At 36.4% G+C, this 20,291-nt stretch overlaps 1 protein-coding gene and 1 pseudogene across 1 annotated transcript in view; both read right to left on the bottom strand.

The window, feature by feature from the left end:
* Positions 1 to 20,291, bottom strand: part of LOC129486584 (zinc finger protein ZIC 5-like) — a 381,031-nt gene that overhangs the window by 223,303 nt on the left and 137,437 nt on the right. The gene's annotated exons all lie outside the window — the stretch shown is intronic.
* Positions 96 to 1,078, bottom strand: LOC129486583 (RNA ligase 1-like; annotated as a pseudogene).

The following is a 20,291-nucleotide window of genomic DNA, read 5'->3' as shown; positions in this document are numbered from 1 at the left end:
TCTTTCATAATGAACAGGAACCTTGAGATATTCTTAAACATGGTAGACTATTCAATATTAAAATATAACGATAATAAACTAATTTTATTTGCATTTTATACATCAAATATTTTATCTTTGAGTCTAGCAAATTTCTGATTATCTACTTTTCAAAAATGATTAAACAAACAATATCAAAGGCAGAGTCACATTTGTTCAGGTTCATGTTGATAATAACTGCTCTTGAATTCATGTAAGTATCTTGAATTGACCAGCATAAGCCAAGATGATGACGATGGACCCTGTTTTTTTTTCATAGTTGTTCTTCTCCTGACATATTACACATTTGTTTATTGTCTATCTTCCCCATTAGAATGTGAGCTTCATGAAGGCAGACACCTTGTTTGGTTGACTGTGTATGTCCAGCACCTTTATTAACAGCCATCACTGCGATGCCATACTATTTCTTCAATTTTACCCACTTTGCAACCTTCAAACGAGGACAAGAGATCATTGTGCTTCAACGAAGGTAGATTTCTTATTTGAAATGCTCCATGTGGTGTGAGAAGATGTAATGGATGTTTCTTGCTCCCTAACCCATATGGGTTTCCATTGATATTTTTTCCTGTGAGCTCCAGTGTTTGTTCTAAGAGATCTGATAGTGGCACTGCAGTAATTTCCAGAAGTTCAGAATCATCAGCATGATGTTTTAGTACCAGGGCAATTTCAAATTCATAATTAACTACAGAGGAATGCCAGCAATACTTTTTGTTATTTTTCTATACTGGTACCCAATCAGGAATGTATCTATTTTCATTAGGCACTGGGTTCCCATTTATTTGTTCTATTTCCTTTGCTGGTATCCAGCACTCTAGAACCGGTTTGAAGTCCTCCTCAACGTTTCAAAAAAAAATTATTTTGGGTTTTCATTTGAATGTAGAAAATGTTAAAATCTTTTTTCAATTTGTTTGTTGGGCTTTCTATCTAGTCGAGCCCAAAGCTATGGCTGATCTGATGTTCTCTTTTGGCGGAAGGCTCCTCTTTCACCTCCGTCACAAACACACGGCATTTTCCGCTGCACAGTGTTCAAGCGCTTCATGATGAGCCCAACAAGCAGTGCGAGTGGAGGGCATGCTTTCGAACAGCACCTGGTGCAGGCAGGGAGAAGCCCTGGAGCAGTCACCCGCAGGGCTCAGGCCACTCACACTCCATGCCCAGCCACCACGGCTGCTGATCTCATTCTTTTTTATGGCTGCATAGTATTCCATGGTGTATATGTACCGCATTTTCTTATCTGCTCTATCACTGATGGGCATTTAGGTTGATTCCAAGTATTTGCTATTGTGAATAGTGCTGCAATGAACATACACATGCATGTATCTTTACAATAGAGTGATTTATATTCCTTTGGGTAGATACCCAGCAATGGTATGGGTATATACCCAAATGAATTGCTGAATATATACGTAAAGTAATATAAATCACTATTTTATTATAATTGTTATTTCTGTCTTTAGGACTTTGAAAAATCGCCACACTGTCTTCCACAATGGTTGAAATAATTTACAATCCCACTAACAGAGCAAAAGTGCTCCTTTTTCTCCAGTCTTACAAGCATGTGTTATTTTTTGACTTATTAGTAATAACCATTCTGACTGGTGTGAGATGGTATCTCATTGTGGTTTTGATTTGCATTTCTCTAATGATCAGTGATGTTGAGCTTTCCTTCATATGTTTGTTGGTCACATGTATGTCTTCTTTTGAGAAATGTCTGTTCATATCCTTTGCCCACTTTTTAATAGGGTTATTTGCTTTTTTCTTCTTGTAAATTTGTTTAAGTTCTTTACAGATGCTGGATATTAGGTCTTGTCAGATGTAGATTGCAAATATTTTCTCCGATTCTGTAGGTTGTCTGTTTACTCTTGATAGTTTCCTTCGCTGTGCAGAAGCCCTCTCGTTTAAATAGATACCATTTGTCAATTTTTGCTTTTGTTGCATACGCTTTTGGAGTCTTCATCACGAAATCCTTTCCCATGTGTATGTCTTGGATGGTATTGCCTAGATTGTCTACCAGGGTTTTCATAGTTTTGGGTTTTACATTTAAGTCTTTATTCCATCTTGAGTTAATTTTTTGTATGTGGTATAAAGAAGTGGTCCAGCTTCAGTCTTCTGCATACGGCTAGCCAGTTATCCCAGCACCATTTATTGAATAGGGAGTACTTTCCCCATTGCTTGTTTTTGTCAGGTTTGTTGAAGATCAGATACTTGTAGCTGTGCAGTCTTATTTCTGGGTTCTCTACTCTGTTCCATCAGTCTATGTGACTGTTTTGTATCAGTACAATGCTGTTTTGATTACTGTATCCCTGTAGTATAGTTTGAGGTCATGTAGCATGATCCCTCCAACTTTGTTCTTTTTGCTTAGAATTGCCTTGGCTCTTTGGACTCTTTTGGTTCCATATGAATTTTAAAATAGTTTTTTTTTAAGTTTTGTGAAGAATCTCATTGATAGCTTAATGGGAATAACACTGAATCAATAAATTGCTTTCAGCAGTATGGCCATTTTCACAATATTGATCCTTCCTATCATGAGCATGGAATGTTTTTTCATTTGTTTATGTTATCTCTAATTTCTCTGAGCAGCTTTTGTATTTCTCCTTGTAGAGATCTTTCACTTCCCTGTATTCCCAGGTATTTTATTCTTTTTGTGGCAATTGTGAATGGGAGTACATTCTTGATTTGGCTCTCAGCTTGACTGCTGTTGGTGTATAAGTATGCTAGCAATTTTTGTACATTGATTTTGAATCCTGAGACTTTACTGAAGTTGTTTATCAGCTTAAGAAGCTTTCAGGCTGAGACTACGGGGTTTTCTAGAAATAGAATCTTGTCATCTGCAAAAAGAGATAGTTTGACTTCCTCTCTTCCTATTTAGATCTCCTTTTTTTTTTTTTCAATCTTGCCTAATGGCCCTGGCAAGGACTTCCAGTACTATGTTGAATAGGAGTGGTAAGAGAGGGCATCCTTGTTTTGTGCGTTTTCAAGGGGAAGCTTCCGGATTTTGCCCATTTAGTATGATGTTGGCTGTGGGTTTGTCATAGATGGCTCTTATTATTTTGAGGTATGTTCCTTCAATACCTAGTTTATTGGGAGTTTTTAACATGAATGGATGCTGAATTTTATCGAAAGGCTTTTCTTCATCTATTGAAATAATCATGTGGTTTTTGTCCTTAGTTCTGTTTATGTGATGAATCACATTTATTGATTTGCCTGTGTTAAACCAATCTTATATGCCAGGGATAAAGTCTACTTGATCATGCTGGATAAGCTTTTTTATGTACTACAGGATTCAGTTTGCCCATATTTTGTTGAGGATTTTTGCATTGAATCCAGGCTACTGGCCTGAAGTTTTCTTTTTTGTTGTATCTCTGTCAGGCTTTGGTATTAGGGTGATGCTGACCTCACAGAATGACTTAGAGAGGAATCCCTTCTCCTGAATTGTTTGGAATAGTTTTAGTAGAAATGATACCAGCTCTTCTTCATACATCTGGTAGAATTCAGCTGTGCATCCATCTGGTATGGGCTTTTTTTAGTTGGTAGGCTATTTATTACTGCTCAGTTTTGGAGTTTGTTATTGATCTGTTCAGGATTTAATTTCTTCCTGGTTTATTCTTGGGAGGGTGTATATGTTCAGGAATTTATCCATGTATTCTAGATTTTATAGCTTATGTGCATAGAGGTGTTCATATTTTCTGATGGTTGTATTTCTTGTGTGGTCAGTGGTAATATTTGAATCTTCTCTCTTCTCTTCTTAGTGGTCATAGCTACTGGCCTATTTTATTTATTTTTAAACAAATAGCCCCAGGATGTATTGATCTGTTGTATGGTTGTTCATATCTCAATCATCTTCAGTTCAGCTCTCATTCTGGTTATTTCTTATCTTCTTCTAGCTTTGGAATTCATTTGCTCTTGGTTCTGTAGCTCCTTTAGTTGTGATGTTAGGTTGTTAACTTGAGATATTTCTAACTTTTTGATGAGGGCATTTAGTGTTATAAATTTCCCTCTTAACACTCCCTTACCTCTGTCCCAGAGATTCTGATACATTGTATCTTTGTTCTCATTAGTTTCAAAGAACTTATTATTTCTGCCTTAATTTCATTATTTACCCAAAAGTCATTCAGGACCAGGTTATTCAATTTCCATGTAATTGTATGGTTTTGAGTGAACTTCTTAGTCTTGAATCTAATTTTATTCTGCTGTGGCCTGAGAGACTGTTATGATTTAAGTTATTTTGCATTTGCTGAGGAGTGTTTTTACTTACGATTATGGGATCAGTTTTAGAGAATGTGCCATGTAGCAATGGCAAGAATGTATATTCTTTTGTTTTGGGGTGGAGAGTTCTGTAGATAGCTATCAAATCCATTTGTTCCCATTCTGAGTTCAGGTCCTGAATATCTTTGTTAATTTTCTGTCTCAGTGATCTGTCTAATATTGTCAGTGGGGTGTTAACATCACCCACTATTATTCTGTGGGAGTCTAATTCTCTTTGAAGGTCTCTAAGAACCTGTTTTATGAATCTGGGTGTTCCTCTGTTGGGCGCATATCTATTTAGGATAGTTAGATCCTCTTGTTTAATTGAACTCTTTAACATTATGAAATGTCCTTCTTTTTCTTTTTTGATCTATGTTCATTTAAAGTCTGTTTTGTCAACAACTAGGATTGCAGCCCCTGTTTTTTCTGTTTTCCATTTGCTTGATAGATTTTTCTCCATCCCTTTATTTTGAGACTATTTGTGTCATTGCACGTGAGATGTGTCTCTTGAAGACAGCATACTAATGGGTCTTAATTCTTTATTGAGGTTGCTACTGTGTGTCTTTTAAGTGGGGCATGTAGCCCATTTACATTTAAGGTTAGTATTGATATGTGTGGATTTTATCCTGTCACCATGATGTTAGCTGGTTATTTTGCAGACTTGTTCATGTGGTTGCTTTATAGTTACTGGTTTGTGTACTTCAGTGTGTTTTGGTCATGGCTGGTAACAGTCTTTCCTTTCTATATTTAGTACTTCTGGAACTCTTGTGAGGCAGGTCAGAGACCAGTGACATTGTAAAAGAACCACATAAACAAGTCTTCAAAATAACCAGCTAACATCATGATCACAGGATCAAATCCACACAAATCAATATGTACCTTCAATGTAAATGAGCTACATGCCCCACTTAAAAGACACAGAGTGGCAAGCTTAATAAGGAACCAAGACCCATTAGTATGCTGTCTTCAAGAGATACATCTCATATGCAGTTACACAAATAATCTCAAAATAAAGTGATGGACTACATGAAAATATGTAAAGAGATTACTCACGCTAACTCTTTAACCATCAAGGATTTCCTTTCTGCCTTTTTCTAAATCAAAATATAGTTATGTGTCACTTCGTGACAGGGATACATTCTGATAAATGCATTGTTAGGCTTTTTATTATTGTTTGAACATCATAGAGTGCACTTACACAAACCTAGATGGTATAGCCTACTGTACATCTGGGCTATATGGTATAGCCTATTGCACCTAGGCTACAAACCTGTGCAGCATTTTACTATACTGAATACCATAGGCAACTGTAACATAATGGTAAGTTTTTGTGTTTATAAACATATCTAAAGATAGAAAAGGTACTGTATAAATGCAGAATAAAAGGCAAAAATGGTACATCTTTATAGGGCACTTACTATGAATGGAGCTTGCAGAACTGGAAGTTGCTCTGGATGTGTCAGTGAGTGGTGAATGAATGTGAAGGCCTGGTACATTGCTGTACACTACTGTAAACACTGTGCAATAAGGCTACACTAAATTTAATATTGGAATTTTTTTTCTTCAACTTTTATTTTAAGTTCAGGGGTGTATGTGCAGGAAATGCAGGTTTGTTACATAAATAAATGTGTTCCATAATGTTGTGCTGCACAGATCATCCCATCACCTAGGTATTATGCCCAGCATCGATTAGTATTTTTCCTGATGCTTTCCCTCCCCCTACTACTCCCCTCAACAGGCCGCAGTGTGTGTTGTTCCATGAACCATATGTCCGTGTGTTCTTATTGTTCAGCTCCCACTTGTAAGTGAAAACATGCAGTGTTTGGTTTTCTGTTCCAGAGGATACTGAGGATAATGGCTTCCAGCTCCATCCATGTCCCTGCATGATCTTGTTCCTTTTATGTCTGCATAGTATTCCATGGTGTATATGTACCACATTTTCTTCATTCAGTCTATCATTGATGGGCATTTGGGTTGATTCCATGTCTTTGCTATTGTGAATACTGCTGCAGTGAAGATACCCATACATGTATCTTTATAATAAAATGATTTATCTTTACTTTAGGTATATACCTAGTAATAAGATTGATGGGTCAATTGGTGCTTTTGCCTCTAGATCTTTGAGGCATCACCACACTGTCTTCCACAATGGTTGAACTAATTTACACTCCCACCAAAAATGTAAAAGCATTCATTTTTCTCCACACCTTGCCAGCACCTGTTATATTTTTTACTTTTTAATAATACCCATTGTTACTGGCATGAGATAGTATCTAGTTGTTGTTTTGATTTGCATTTCTCTAATGATTAGTGATATTGAGCTTTTTCCATATTTTTTGGCTGTATATATGTCTTCTTTTGAGAAGTGTATGTTCATGTCCTTTGCCCACTTTTTAATAGGGTTGTTTTTTCTTGTGAATTTAAGTTTCTTGTAGACTGGATATTAAACCTTTGTCAGTTGGATAGATTGCAAAAGTTTTCTCCCATTCTATAGGTTATCTGTTTGCACTGATGATAGTATCTTTTTCTGCACAAAAGCTCTTTAGTTTAATTAAATTCAATTTGTCAATTTTGATTTTTGTTGCAACTGCTTTTGGCATTTTTGTGATGAAATCTTTTCCTGTACCTATATCCTGAATGATATTGTCTAGATTTTCTTCTAGGGTTTTTATAGTTTTGGATTTTACATTTAAGTTTTTAATCCATCTTGAGTTAATTTTTGTATAAGGTGTAAGGAAGGGGTCCAGTTTCAATTTTCTGAACATGGCTAGTGAATTCTCCCAAAACCATTTACTACATAAGGAATCCTTTCCCCATTCCTTTTGTCAGATTTGTCAAAGATCAGATGGTTGCAACTGTGTGGTCTTATTTATGAGTTCCCTATTCTGTTCCATTGGTCTATGTGTCTGTTCTTATATGAGTACCATACTGTTTTGGTTACTGTTTCCTTGTAGTACAGTTTGAAGGTAACATGATGCCTCAGCTTTGTTCTTATTGCATAGTATTGTTTTGGCTATGTGGGCTCTTTGTTGGATCCATAAGAATTTTAAAATAGTTTTTCTAATTCTGTGAAGAATGTCACTGGTAGTTTAATGGGAATAGCATTGAATCTATAAATTACTTTGGGTAGTATGGCCATTTCCAAGATATTGATCCTTCCTAAGTATGGAATGTTTTTCCATTTGTTTGTGTTGTCTTCTCTCTGATTTCTTTGAGCAGTGGTTTGTAGTTCTACTTGAAGAGGTCCTTCACTTCCCTTGTTAGCTATATTCCTAGGAACTTTAGTCTTTTTGTAGCAATTGTGAATGGGAGTTCATTCATAATTTGGCTCTCGGCTTGTCTGCTGTTACTGAATAGAAATGTTAGCAATTTTTGCACACTGATTTTGTATCCTGAGACTTTGCTGATGTTGCTTATCAGCTTAGAAAGCTTTTGAGCTGAAACAATGGGGTTTCCCAGACATAAGATCATGTCTTCTGCAAACAAAGATAATTTGACTTCCTCTCTTCCTATTTGAATATCCCTTTATTTCTTTTTCTGGCCTGATTGCCCTGGCAAGAATTTCCAATATTATGCAGAAGAGGAGTGATGAGAGAGGGCATTCTTGTCTTGTGCCTTGTCTTGTGCCAGTTTTCAAGGAGAATGCTTCTAGCTTTTGTTCATTCATTATGATATTGGCTATGGGTTTGTCATATATGGCTCTTATTATTTTGAGGTATGTTCCTTCAATACCTAGTTTATTGAGAGTTTTTAACATGAACTAATGTTGAATTTTATTGAAGGCCTTTTCTGCATATATTGAGATAATCATGTGGTTTTTGTTTTAAGTTCTATTTATATGATGAATCACATTTATTGATTTGTGTATTTTGGACCAACCTTGCATTATGGGGATGAAGCCAACTTGATTGTGGTGCACAAGCTTTTTTATGTGCTGCTGGATCTGGTTTGCCTGTGTTTTGTTGAAGATTTTTGCATTGATGTTCATCAGGGATATTGGCCTGAAGTTTTCTTTTTTTGTTGTATCTCTTCCAGGTTTAGGTATTGGGATGATGCTGACATCATAAAATGAGTTAGAGAAAATTCCCTTGTTTTCAATTTTTTGGAATAGTTTTAGTAGAAAGGGTACCAGCTCTTCTTTTCACCACTGGTGGAATTCAGCTCTAAATCCATCTTGTCCTGGGCTTTTTTAGGGTTGGTAGGTTATTTATTACTGCCTCAATTTCAGTACTCATTATTGTTCTATTCAGGGATTCAATTTCTTCCTAGTTCAGTCTTGGGAGAGTGTCCAGGAATCTATCTATTTCTTCTAGATTTTCTAGTTTATGTACATAGAGGTGTTGATAGTCATCTCTTATGGTTGTTTGTATTTCTGTGGGGTCAGTGGTAATATCCCCCTTATCATTTCTGATTGTTTATTTGATTTGTCTCTTTTTTCTCTTTTGTTATTCAAGCTGGCCATCTATTTTATTAATTTTTTCAAAAAATTGGCTCCTGAATTCATTGATTTTTTTGAAGTGTTTTCATGGTTCTATCTTCTTTAGGTCCAACTCTAATCTTGGTTATTTCTTGACTTCTGCTAGCGTTGGGGTTTCTTTGCTCTTGGTTCTATAGTTCTTTTAATTGTGATGTTAGGTTGTTAACTTGACATCTTTCTAGCATTTTGATATAGACATTTAGTGCTATAAATTTCCCTCGTAACATCACGTTAGCTGTATTCCATGGATTCTGGTATGCTGTCTCTTTGTTCTCATTAGTTTCAAAGAACTTTTTTGTTTCTGCCTTAATTTCATTATTCACTCAGGAGTCATTCAGGAGCATATTGTTCAATTTCCATGTAGTTGTGTGGTTTTGAGTGAATATCTTAATATTGACTTCTAATTTTGTGCTATGGTCTGAGAGACTGTTTGTTACAATTTCAGTTCTTTTGCATTTGCTGAGGTATGTTTTACTTTTAATTATGTTATCAATTTTTGAGTAAGTGCTATGGCAATGAAAAGAATAAATATTCTGTTGTTTTTTTGTAGATGGCTCTGTAGATATCTATGAGGTCCACTTGATCCAGAGCTTAGTTCAGGTCCTGAATATCTTTGTTAATTTTCTGTCTTAATGATCTGTCTGATATTGTCAGTGGGGTATTAAAATCTCCCACTATTATTGTGTGGGGGTCTAAGTCTCTTTGTAATTCTCTAAGAACTTGCTTTATGAATCTGAGTGTTCCTATATTGGGTGTATCTATATTTAGAATAGTTAATTCTTCTTGTTGAATTGAACCCTTTACCACTATTTAATACCTTTCTTTTCCCTTTCGATCTTCGTTGGTTTAAATCTGTTGTGTCTGAAACTAGGATTGTGATCCCAGCTTTTTCTGTTTTCCATTAGCTTGATAAATTTTTCTCCATCCCTTTATTTTGAGCTTATGTGTGTCTCTGCACATGACATGGGTCTCTTGAATACAGCAGACCAAGGAGTCTTGGCACTTTATCCAGCTTGCCATTCTGTGCTTTTTAATTTAGGCATTTAGCCCATTTACATTTAAGATTAGTATTGTTATATGTGAATTTGATCCTATCATCATGATGCTAGCTGGTTATTTTGTAGACTTTTTTATGTAGTTGCTTCATAGTGTTACTGGTCTGTGTACTTCAGTGTGTTTTGGAAGTGGCTGATAATGGTATTTTCTTTCCATATTTAGTGCTTCCTTCAGGAGCTCTTGTAAAGCAGGTCTGGTGGTAAAAAATTCCCTCAGCATTTGCTTGTCTGAAAAGGTTAAAATTTCTCCTTCGTTTATGAAGCTTAGTTTGGCTGAATATGAAATTCTTGGTTGGAATTTATTTTCTTTAAGAATGTTGAATATTGGCCCCTAGTATCTTCTGGCTTTAGGGTTTTAGCTGAAATGTCTGCTGTTAGCCTGATGAGCTTCCCTTTGTAGGTGACCTGATCTTTCTTTCTCCCTAGCTTCCTTTAACACTTTTTCTTTCATTTTGACCTTGAAAAATCTGATGATAATATGTCTTGGGGATGATCTTCTTGTGAAGTATCTTACTTGGGGTCTCTGCATTTCCTAAATTTAAACGTTGGCCTCTCTAGCTAGGTTGGGGAAGTTCTCATGGATGATATCCTAAAATATATTGTCCAAATTGATTCCATTCTCCACATCTCTTTAGGGTACACTAATCAGTCCTAGATTTGATCTCTTTACATAATCCCAGATTTCTTGAACGTTTTGTTCATTCCTTTTCACTCTTTTTTTCCCTCTTTTTGTCTGCCTGTGTTATTTCAGAAAGCCAGTCTTCAAGTTCTGAGATTATTTTTTTCTGTTTGGTCTATCCTCCTATTAATATTTGTCATTGCATTGTGAAGTTCTTGTAGTGTGGTTTTTTTTTGGCTCTATCAGGTCCGTTACACTCTTTTCAATGCCAGCTAGTTTGTCTGTATTTTTTTTTTATCATAGTTGATAGTTTTCTTGCATTGGGTTACAATGTATTACTCAATGTAGTTCATTTCTATTCACATTCTAAATTATATTTCTGTCATTTCAGCCATCTCAGCATCAGCCCAGTTCTGAACACTTGCTAGAGAGATGATGTGGTCATTTGAGTAAAAGGGGGCACTTTGGCTCATTGAGTTTTTGGTGTTCTTAAGCATATTCTTTCTCATCTTTGGGGGATTATCTGCCTTCAATCTTTGAGATTGTCATCGCTGACATTTAGATTTTTTTCCCTTTAATCCTATTTGATGACCTGAAGGATTTGATTGTAGATTTAGGTGGAATCAGACAACTGGCTTCATTTCTGGGAAATTTTAGGGGGCCAGTGCTCAGCTCCAAACTCCTGGGCTGTATGGTCCAACTGTGGGAAAATTGTATTGGGCCCTGATGTTCTCTGCCTCCTTGAGGTTTGGCATCCATTGCACTTGGGGAAAGTTGAAATGCAGCAGCAGCAGCAGCAGAGTGCTAGTGGATACAGGGGGGCCTGCCTCCCTGCAGGTATTCACCACAGCAGCTGAGACAAGGCACCAGGAGGGAAAGCAGGGGACCCCTGCTAGAGACTGTGCATGTTGTTGCACTGGGGATTGTGTTGGCTTGGGACAGGGTGCTGGCCTATGCACATCTGGGTGACTTCACTGTGCCTCACAAGCAGGAGTGATTGCTTGGCATGTTGAGGACACTGTTCTGTCTGCACAGCATTAGCCCAAGGGCAGGGAACTGTCAGGGGCAGGGCTTGCTCACTCTGTGACCCCCAAGGCTGCATCTGCAATGACAGTCTGCAGGGGTTAAGTGGCATACTTCACTTCTACAGGCTGGCAGGGCAAGTAAAGCAAACCTGCCGATGCAGACATGCACCAGCAAAGTGATGTGGGGAGTTGCCATGGGCTCAGGAGAAACTGCAGTATGGAGAGGAAATATGTGGGCTGGTGTGCAGCCATAGGGGCCACCTTGCTTCTGCTGGTACAGAAGCTGCCCTCTAAGTAGGCATGACCAGGCTGGGGTCCTCGGGGAGACCAGCAGAACAACAAGTGCTCAGGTCAGACCAGCCCCATCTGATACATGACCATCCTGCAGAGATCAGGCCCAACAGTTCCCTAGGGCTAAACTCTCCCATAGGAGCAAGTCAAGTCTAGAAGGATGGCTGTCCCTGGCCATGCTCTGCTCCAGATGCTCCTGCACCAAACCCTCTGGGCTCCACGTCAGATGGCTTGCTGTCCCACCACTTCTCTAAGCATCTCTCTCTGCCACCTCAAATGTCTGTAGTGGTCAAGGGGTCCCCTCCTGCTGGAGGTCCAGAGTCCTGTGGTGAGAGTGGGTTGCTCCTTGTCAGTTCAACTCACCCATGCTCCCTGAGCTGTTGTGGTTCAAAAATGAGTCCCAGTGCACAATAGCCTGTCGTGTGAGGTTCCCAGCTTTCTCACCCTTCAGCCCAGCCTCTGTGTCTTCCCTCCATCTACTTGAAGTGCCTTCCCTCTGAAGATCTTTTAAAAGCACACCAGTTGACTCAGTCCCTTCGTGGGAGCTGTCCCACTTGTCTGTGTCTAGTCAGCAATCTTGTCCCCCCAAAACATATGATTGTTCCTATATTAATAATAAAGCAATGTAAGGAATTTTAGATTTGAGAAATATAATGACTTACAATTAAAAAGCAATACCTCTATAATGCAGCAAAATGCTCTCATATTAAATATTCAAATGTCTCTAGGGAAAAGTTGTATTGGTTTACCAGTGTTGACCATTTGAATATAATTGCTATAGCTGGGAATTTTCAGGAATACATTTCTTAGTTGTGTTGTAGATGTTGTCCATGGTTTTTAATTTTGCTATCTTGATGCTCTTTTTCTACGTGGGTAATTAGAGGTATTGAAAAACAATGCTGATGCTGTCCTCTTCCCAAAGTCCTCTATAACTTTTATAGTGACTTATCACTTTTATAAGTCACTTGTGGTCATTTTCACTGGGTACAGAATTCTAATTTGTTAGGAATATCTTCCCTAGTACATTAAGTACATTGTTATACTGCCTTCTAGCTTTCAACATTTCTATTAAGAGCCAGCTGCCAATATTACTCTTGGAAGCAATGAAAGTAGCAACTGAGTCAAAAATAAGAGAACCTCAAAATGCTAACCGGTACTCATAACAAATTGTGGATAGGCAATATGAGAACAGCAATTGAACAGGGAATAATTTTGCCCTCTCTACCAGAAGGTGAGTACAAGAAACATGACATAAGAAGTTTTAACAGGTTGGAGCATTTTGGCCCATTAACTCTCAAAATTTATCAACCAAATCTCTCTTCCATGACAGAACTATCACACAGAAGAAAATAATGCAAATAGAGTCAAAACTGAGGAAGAGAAGAACAGGATAGATGAAGAAAAGAGAAAGTTCAGACCATAATGCAAAAAGATAAAAGTGTCAACAAACCTCTGAAAGCAAACTGCCATGTAATACAATATTACCAAAACCACAAAGAGGGAGCTCTATTAAAGTAAATGAAATTTCCTGAACCCAATCCTGATCTGAAATTTAGAATAATGCATGTAAAAATAAGCAATATGAGACTATCAAGATATAATCTGTACAAAATTATCATTATAAAAATATACTAAGAAGCAAAATAAAATTTGCTATGGTCTGGTTCTGTGTCCCCATCCAAATCTCATCTTGAATTGTAATCCCTATGTGTTGGAGAAGGGACCTGGTGGGAGGCAATTGAATCATCAGAGCCATTCCCTCATGCTATTCTTATGATAGTGAGTGAGTTTTCACGAGATCTGATTGTTTTATAAGAGGCTTTTCCTCCTTTGCTCGGCACTTCTATCTCCTGCTGCGATGTGAAGAGGGATGTGTTTGCTTCCTCATCTGCCATGATCGTAAGTTTCCTGAGGCCTCCGCAGCCATGTGGAACGGTGAGTCAACTAAACCTCTTTCTTTTATAAATTACCCAGTCTCAGGCAGTTCTTTATAGCAGTGTGAGAATGGACTAATACAGTAAATTGGTATGGCAGAGAGTAGGGTCTGCTATAAGGATATCCAAAAATGTGGAAGTGACCTTGGAAATGGCTAACAGGTGGTGGTTGGCACAGTTTGAAGGATGAAGAAGAAGATAGAAAAATGTGGGAAATTTTGCAACTTCCAAGAGACTGGTTAAATGGCTTTGACCAAAATGCTGAGAGTGATATGGACAATAATGTCCAGACTGAGGTGGTCTCAGATGGAGACGAGGAACAAAGGTAACTCCTGCTATGCTTTAGCAAAGGGATTGGTGGCATTTTGCCCCTTCCCTAGAGATCTGTGGAAACTTGAACTTGAGAGAGATGATGTAGGGTATCTGGGAGAAGAAATTTCTAAGCAGCAAAACATTCAAGAGGAAGCATAGCATAAAAGTGGAAAATTGGCAGCCTGATGATGCAATAGAAAAAAAAAAAACACCATTTTCTTAGGAGAAATTCAAGTTTCCTGCAGAAATTTGTATAAGAAATGAGGACCCAAATGTTAATCACCAAGACAATAAGGGAAAATGTCCCCAGAGCCTGTCAGAGAACTTCCTGGCATCCTTTCCCATCACAGGCTTGGAACCTAAGAGGGAAAAATGGTTTTGTGGGCTGGGCCAGGGCCACCCTGCTATGTGCAGTCTCAGTACATGGTACCCTGCATCCCAGCTGCTTCAGCTCCAACCATGGCTAAAAGGAGCCAAGGTACAACTCAGGCCATTGCTTCATAGGGCTTTGCAGGGTACAGCTGCCCTCCTGGGTGCTTTCCTGAGCTGGCATTTTCCATGTGCACAATGCAGCTATACCCTGCAAAGCCACAGGAGTGGACCTCCCCAAGGCTGTGGGAGCCCAACTATTACATCAGTGTGCCCCAGATACGAGACATGGGGTCAAAGGAGATAATTTTGGAACTTTAAGGTTTAATGACTGCCCTGTGGGATTTGAACTTGGCGTGGAGCCCATAGCGACTTTGTTTTGGCCAATTTCTTTCATTTGAAACAGGAGTTATTTACCAATGCCTGTACCCCCATTGTTTCTTAGAAGTAATCTGGTTTTGATTTTACAGGCTCATAGGCAGAAGGGACTTGCCTTGCCTCAGATGAGACTATGGACTTGGACTTTTGGGTTACTGCTAAAATGAGTTAAGACTGGGGAACTGTTGGGAAGGAGGAATTGTGTTGTGAAATGTGAAAAAGACTAAATTTGGGAGGGATCAGGGCAGAATGGCATGGTCTGGCTCTGTGTCACCACACAAACCTCATCTTGAATTGTAATGTGAATTGTAAACTCCATATGTTGGGGGGGGACCTTGTGGGATATGATTAGATCATTGGTGTGTTTCCCCCATGCTGTTCTGGTGATAGTGATTTAGTTCTCACAAGCTCTGCTGTTTTTTTAAGGGTCTATTCCCACCTTCACTCTGCACTTCTCTCTCCTGCCCCTATGTGAAGAAGGACGTGTTTGCTTCCCCTTCTGCCACGATTGTAAGTTTCCTGAGGCTTCCCCAGCCATGCCTCAGTGTGATCCAATTAAATCTCTTTCCTTTTTAAATTACCCAGTCTCAGGTGTTCTCAGCACGAGAGTAGATTAATGTAACATTCTTACAGACTATGAAAACATGCTAGAAATAGGTGCCCACAGAACAAAACAAAACTATAACTTATTTCAAAACTAAATAAAGAATATTAAGAAGATTATAGAAGACAAGAAAGAGTATAAAAATGGAAAGCACAGAAGTAAATTAAAAAGAGAAAAATTTATTTTAATAAGGAAGGCTTAAATAGAAGCACACAGCAAATGAACATAGAAAAATGTGTCAAGCAGAATAAAAAATCAAAAGGAAAAGAAATTTAAAAATATAAAATAAGTTTTAAAAGATGTGAAAACTTCTAGGAAATTGAGGAATGCTAATACTGCCTAAGAATTTTGAACATCTGAATATTTGGAATATCTGGGGAGGAAAATCAAACTGAAGAAATAAGACAATACCAAAAATATAATTCAAAAAAATTTTCTAATGGAATTTAAAACTATATTTTGAAAGAGGCCCACAAAACTGAGAATATTAACCTAAATTTTCAGCATCAAAGTATATTCTGGTAAAATTATTGCATGCATTTTTTTCTAATAATCTTTGTTGCTCTAAAAGAAGGAACATGACTTATAAGGGGAAAGAAAACTAGATTATCATCAGATGTTTTAAGAACAAGTTTTTACACAACTAAAAATTGGAATATTTAAATAGTAAAAAAATGCAGGTATAAGTAAAGAATTTTATCTTAAAAAATAGAAACTTAAAGTATAAATATAACAAACTTTTCAACATGCAAAAAATCAGGGAATTGTGTTTGCTTGAAAATTTCATAAAGTATCTTGCCAGGGAATAAGCTTTAGAAAATCAAAATGACTGCAAGGACATCACCATGAAGTGTGATAAGAAAGGTTGGTGAGCATTTATTAATTATTGCATATAGAACCATTTAAGATTAAATGAGTTTTGAGAGGAGCAGTATATTATGTGTAATAAATAGATGTTAGTTATATCAGTGTAGATATAGAATAAGTTTTTTAAAATGAGAATGATAGAAACATATGAAAATTTTTATGTTTTCTATAATTCTATTGGTGATATCATTAGTATTGTTAAAGTGTGTAAAATATGAAATAAATCTTAGATTGAATTATGGCATATTTTATTTCTATCAATGTTTATGTTCCTTAGAACCAATATACTCAATATGTAATCTTACATTTAATTATGGCTATATTCTATTTCTATCAATGTCTATGTTCCTTAGAACCAATGTACTCAACATGTAAATACAATGTAATAGAGAGTAGAATAATAAAATCTCTGTGGTTTAATTTAGAATTAGAATTTTAATATGAACTCATGAATATATATGTTTGTACCCTAGCTCTGTACACTGAAATTGCCAAGAAAAATGACTAAATCAATGGGAAGTACCATCCTTACATTACAGATTTTTGTCTTCAAATAATATTTCTTTAAAAGAATGTAGGACTTTTTGGAAAGATCCTAGGAGATGATTAATACAGTTGATAGAACCATTATTTTCTCTAGGAAGTGGAAGGATGTTGGATTGGGTTGAGGCGCATGAAGGAGATGTGTAAGAGGCTTGGCAAAGGTCTATTTCTTCACTTGGGTAAGGTAACGCAGGTGTTCATCTTAGCACACTGTATTAAGCCATTTAAGTACCTGGGACTACAGGTGCCCGCCACCACACCCAGCTAATTTTTTGTATTTTTTTAGTAGAGACGCGGTTTCACCATGTTAGCCAGGATGGTCTCGATCTCTTGACCTCGTGATCCCCCCACCTCAGCCTCCCCAAGTGGTTTTGTTTGTTTTGGGTTTTTTTTGAGACGGAGTCTCACTCTATCGCCAGGCTGGAGTGCAGTGGCATGATCTCGGCTCGCTGCTATAATGTACATTTTTAGATGGTGAAGATGAAATAAAAAATTTTGTATTCAAACCAAAACAAAATTTCTCATCAATGCACCTGCAGTAAAGAAGTTATTCAAAGGAATTCTTCACGCAGAAAAAAAAAAATGATCTCAAGCAAAAACCAAGTAATAAAGAAAGAAAAGCCACTGAACAAGCAATCAAATGAAAACCTACTAAGTTCTACAATTACAATAATAATGATGATGATGTCTGGCGGGTTTTAATATAGGTAGAGTCAAAATACATGACATCAGTTATAAAAACTAGTGGGAGTAAGTTTTGTATGTTTTTGGCAATTTTTATGACTACTTTCTAAAATTATCAATATATTCTAAAATCCAAGGATACATAGTTTAATCTCTAGGAAAATATATTTTAAAAACAACTAAAAAATATAAAATTAACAAGGTAATCACAGGGAAAATGAATGATAAAATACCCTTAATCCAAAACAAATCAAAAAAGGAAGAAAGGAGAACATAGTACTGTGAAACAAATAAAAATACAGAAAAATTTAGGATATATCAATAAAAATAACTGCATTAAATATACCTATAAATTAAAGATTCCATTTGACAACTAAGACCGTCAGACTGCATAGAAAACAAACACAAACACAACTGCATTCTCTTTCAAGAGGCAAATCCTTAAGAAGATAAAGACACTGAAATTAAAAGAGATATAGGGTGCAATACTATAAGGAAAGTTCTACAGAGTGCAATAAGGCAAATACAATACAATAAAATGTATAGGGATTGGAATTATCATTATTTACAGATGAAGTGGTCAGGTATATAGAGACTTCAAAGAATGCAACTACAAACTGTTAGGATTATTGGGGGAATTTGGCAAGGTTTAAAATTACAAAGTTAACATATAAAAATTATTTGTATTCTCTATATTATCAACAACTTTAAAATTTAAAAATATTTTAAATGTGGTATTGTATCCTAAAATGAATATATATGTGGTCTTTGCCCCAGTTTCCTGTAACAGAGTTTATAAAAACCTTTGTAGCTTCCTGAGTGATACGGGGTTGCAGGGACATCTTCTGTTAATAATATTTGGTGTTTGTCCCCAGTTTCTACACAAGAGCGTAAGACTCTTGGAACCTCCAGAATAATAACAGTGATTTTTTATGCTAATGAGACTGGTGGCAGGGGTCAAGGGGGCATCCCTAGATAGCTTCAGGTTGAGTGCTGGCCACCAGAAAGATCCAGGTACAATTAGAGGACTGCAACTACAAAGAAGAAGACACTGATTTACAAATGAAAAAGGATCTTCTTAATACATGGTGCTAGATACATATACACTGGATCTCTTTATGTGGGTGGAGTGGGGATTGGGGAAAGGAAGAATCTTAATTTCTACCTAACACAAATCTTAAAAATAAATCCCAGATGAACTGTCAATGTGAATTTACAAGCTAAACAAAGAAAGTTTTTAGAGGAAAACATAGAAGAGGATCTACAAACCTAAAGGTAGGTAAATATTTTTTAAATAGGATGTTTAAAGCAAGACCCATAAAGAAAGAGTTAATATATTTTGCTACATTAAAATAAGAACTCTCTGCCAAAGACCACATTGAGAAAGTGCAAAGACAAACCAAAGCATGAGCAAAAATATTTTCAGTATATTTATCCAACAAATAACTCTTTCAGAATACGTAAAGAAATTTGACAATCAATAAAACAAAAATAAAATCTGATAGAAAAATGGCCAATAACTTGTCCAGGAATTTCATAAAAGAAGATATTTATATGACCAATAAATAATGGAAAGGTATTTAATCTGTTTAACCATTAGAAAAATGCAAAATAAAACCACAAGTTACATTGCACACTCATCAAAATGGTTATAATTAAAAAGTCAGGTAAGTGAGAATGTGTGAAATCAGGATAGTGGATACTTTCTTTAGAGTTGGGTGTTGAAAAATGGTAATTACTGGAAACAGGCATAAGTGGTTTAAGGAGTGCAAGTAATGTCTTTTTCAACCTGTATGGAGTTATAGTAATGTGTTCACCTTGTAAAAATTTATAAAGTTGTACACTTATTTGTTAAATGAGTAAATTTTTTATTTCCTTGAAAAGAAATTCCAGGGAAAATCTACTGTTGGAGGATGTGCTACAATATAATCTAAGGCTAATTACATACATTTTAAAATCACTCCCATAAAATTGTGCCAATTTAACTGCACCAAAAACAGAAGTGTTTTAAATTTTTGCTAACTTGATAGAAAATTATACCTTGCTATAATTGTCGCTTTCACGTTTATTTCTTTCTAATTTTATTTACACATATTTCCTCTTATAATTTATTTAATGAATTAATTTCTAAAACTATTAATTTTTAAGTTTAATTGTTCATCCTTTTGCTGTTCATTTGACTATACTGTCTTTGTTACACACATTGCATCTATATATGCAATTTAATTTTTGCAAATATATGCACATTGCTGTGTGATATTATGTGTATTTTCCTTTATTATAGGCAGTTCTTAATTTATATGTATTAAAATTTACAATAGTTCTATTTTGTCTTTCACCATTCTGTGCTTAGTAAAATCTCCCATGTATGAAAACAGATAGATTTTCACCAATGCTACAGTTTCCTAGTTTGTTTTTTCCTTGGCATTGTGTGACTTATGCATGGCTGGACATCAGTTTACCACAAGCTTTGTAGCTTAAAATGACATACATTTATTATTTCAGTTTCTTTTTTTTTTTGTAGTTTCAAATGTTTTTTGATATAATTATTATTATTATTATTATACTTTAAGTTTTAGGGCACATGTGCACAATGTGCAGGTTTGTTACATATGTATCCATATGCCATGTTGGTGTGCTGCACCCATTAACTCGTCATTTAGCATTAGGTATATCTCCTAATGCTGTCCAGTTTCTATGGGTCAGAAGCCTAGGCACAGCTTAACTGAGTCCCCTAATTTGAGTAGCTCAGCGTTGTAATAAAGGTGTGGTCTGGTCTGTGTTTGCATATAGCAGCTTGGCCAGGAAGAATCTGCTTACAAGCCCACCCAAGTTTACAGTATGAATTT

Source organism: Symphalangus syndactylus, chromosome 7, assembly GCF_028878055.3.
Source record: "Symphalangus syndactylus isolate Jambi chromosome 7, NHGRI_mSymSyn1-v2.1_pri, whole genome shotgun sequence".
NCBI classification, from domain to species: Eukaryota; Metazoa; Chordata; class Mammalia; order Primates; family Hylobatidae; genus Symphalangus; species Symphalangus syndactylus.
This window is presented reverse-complemented; position numbering and strand designations above follow the sequence as displayed.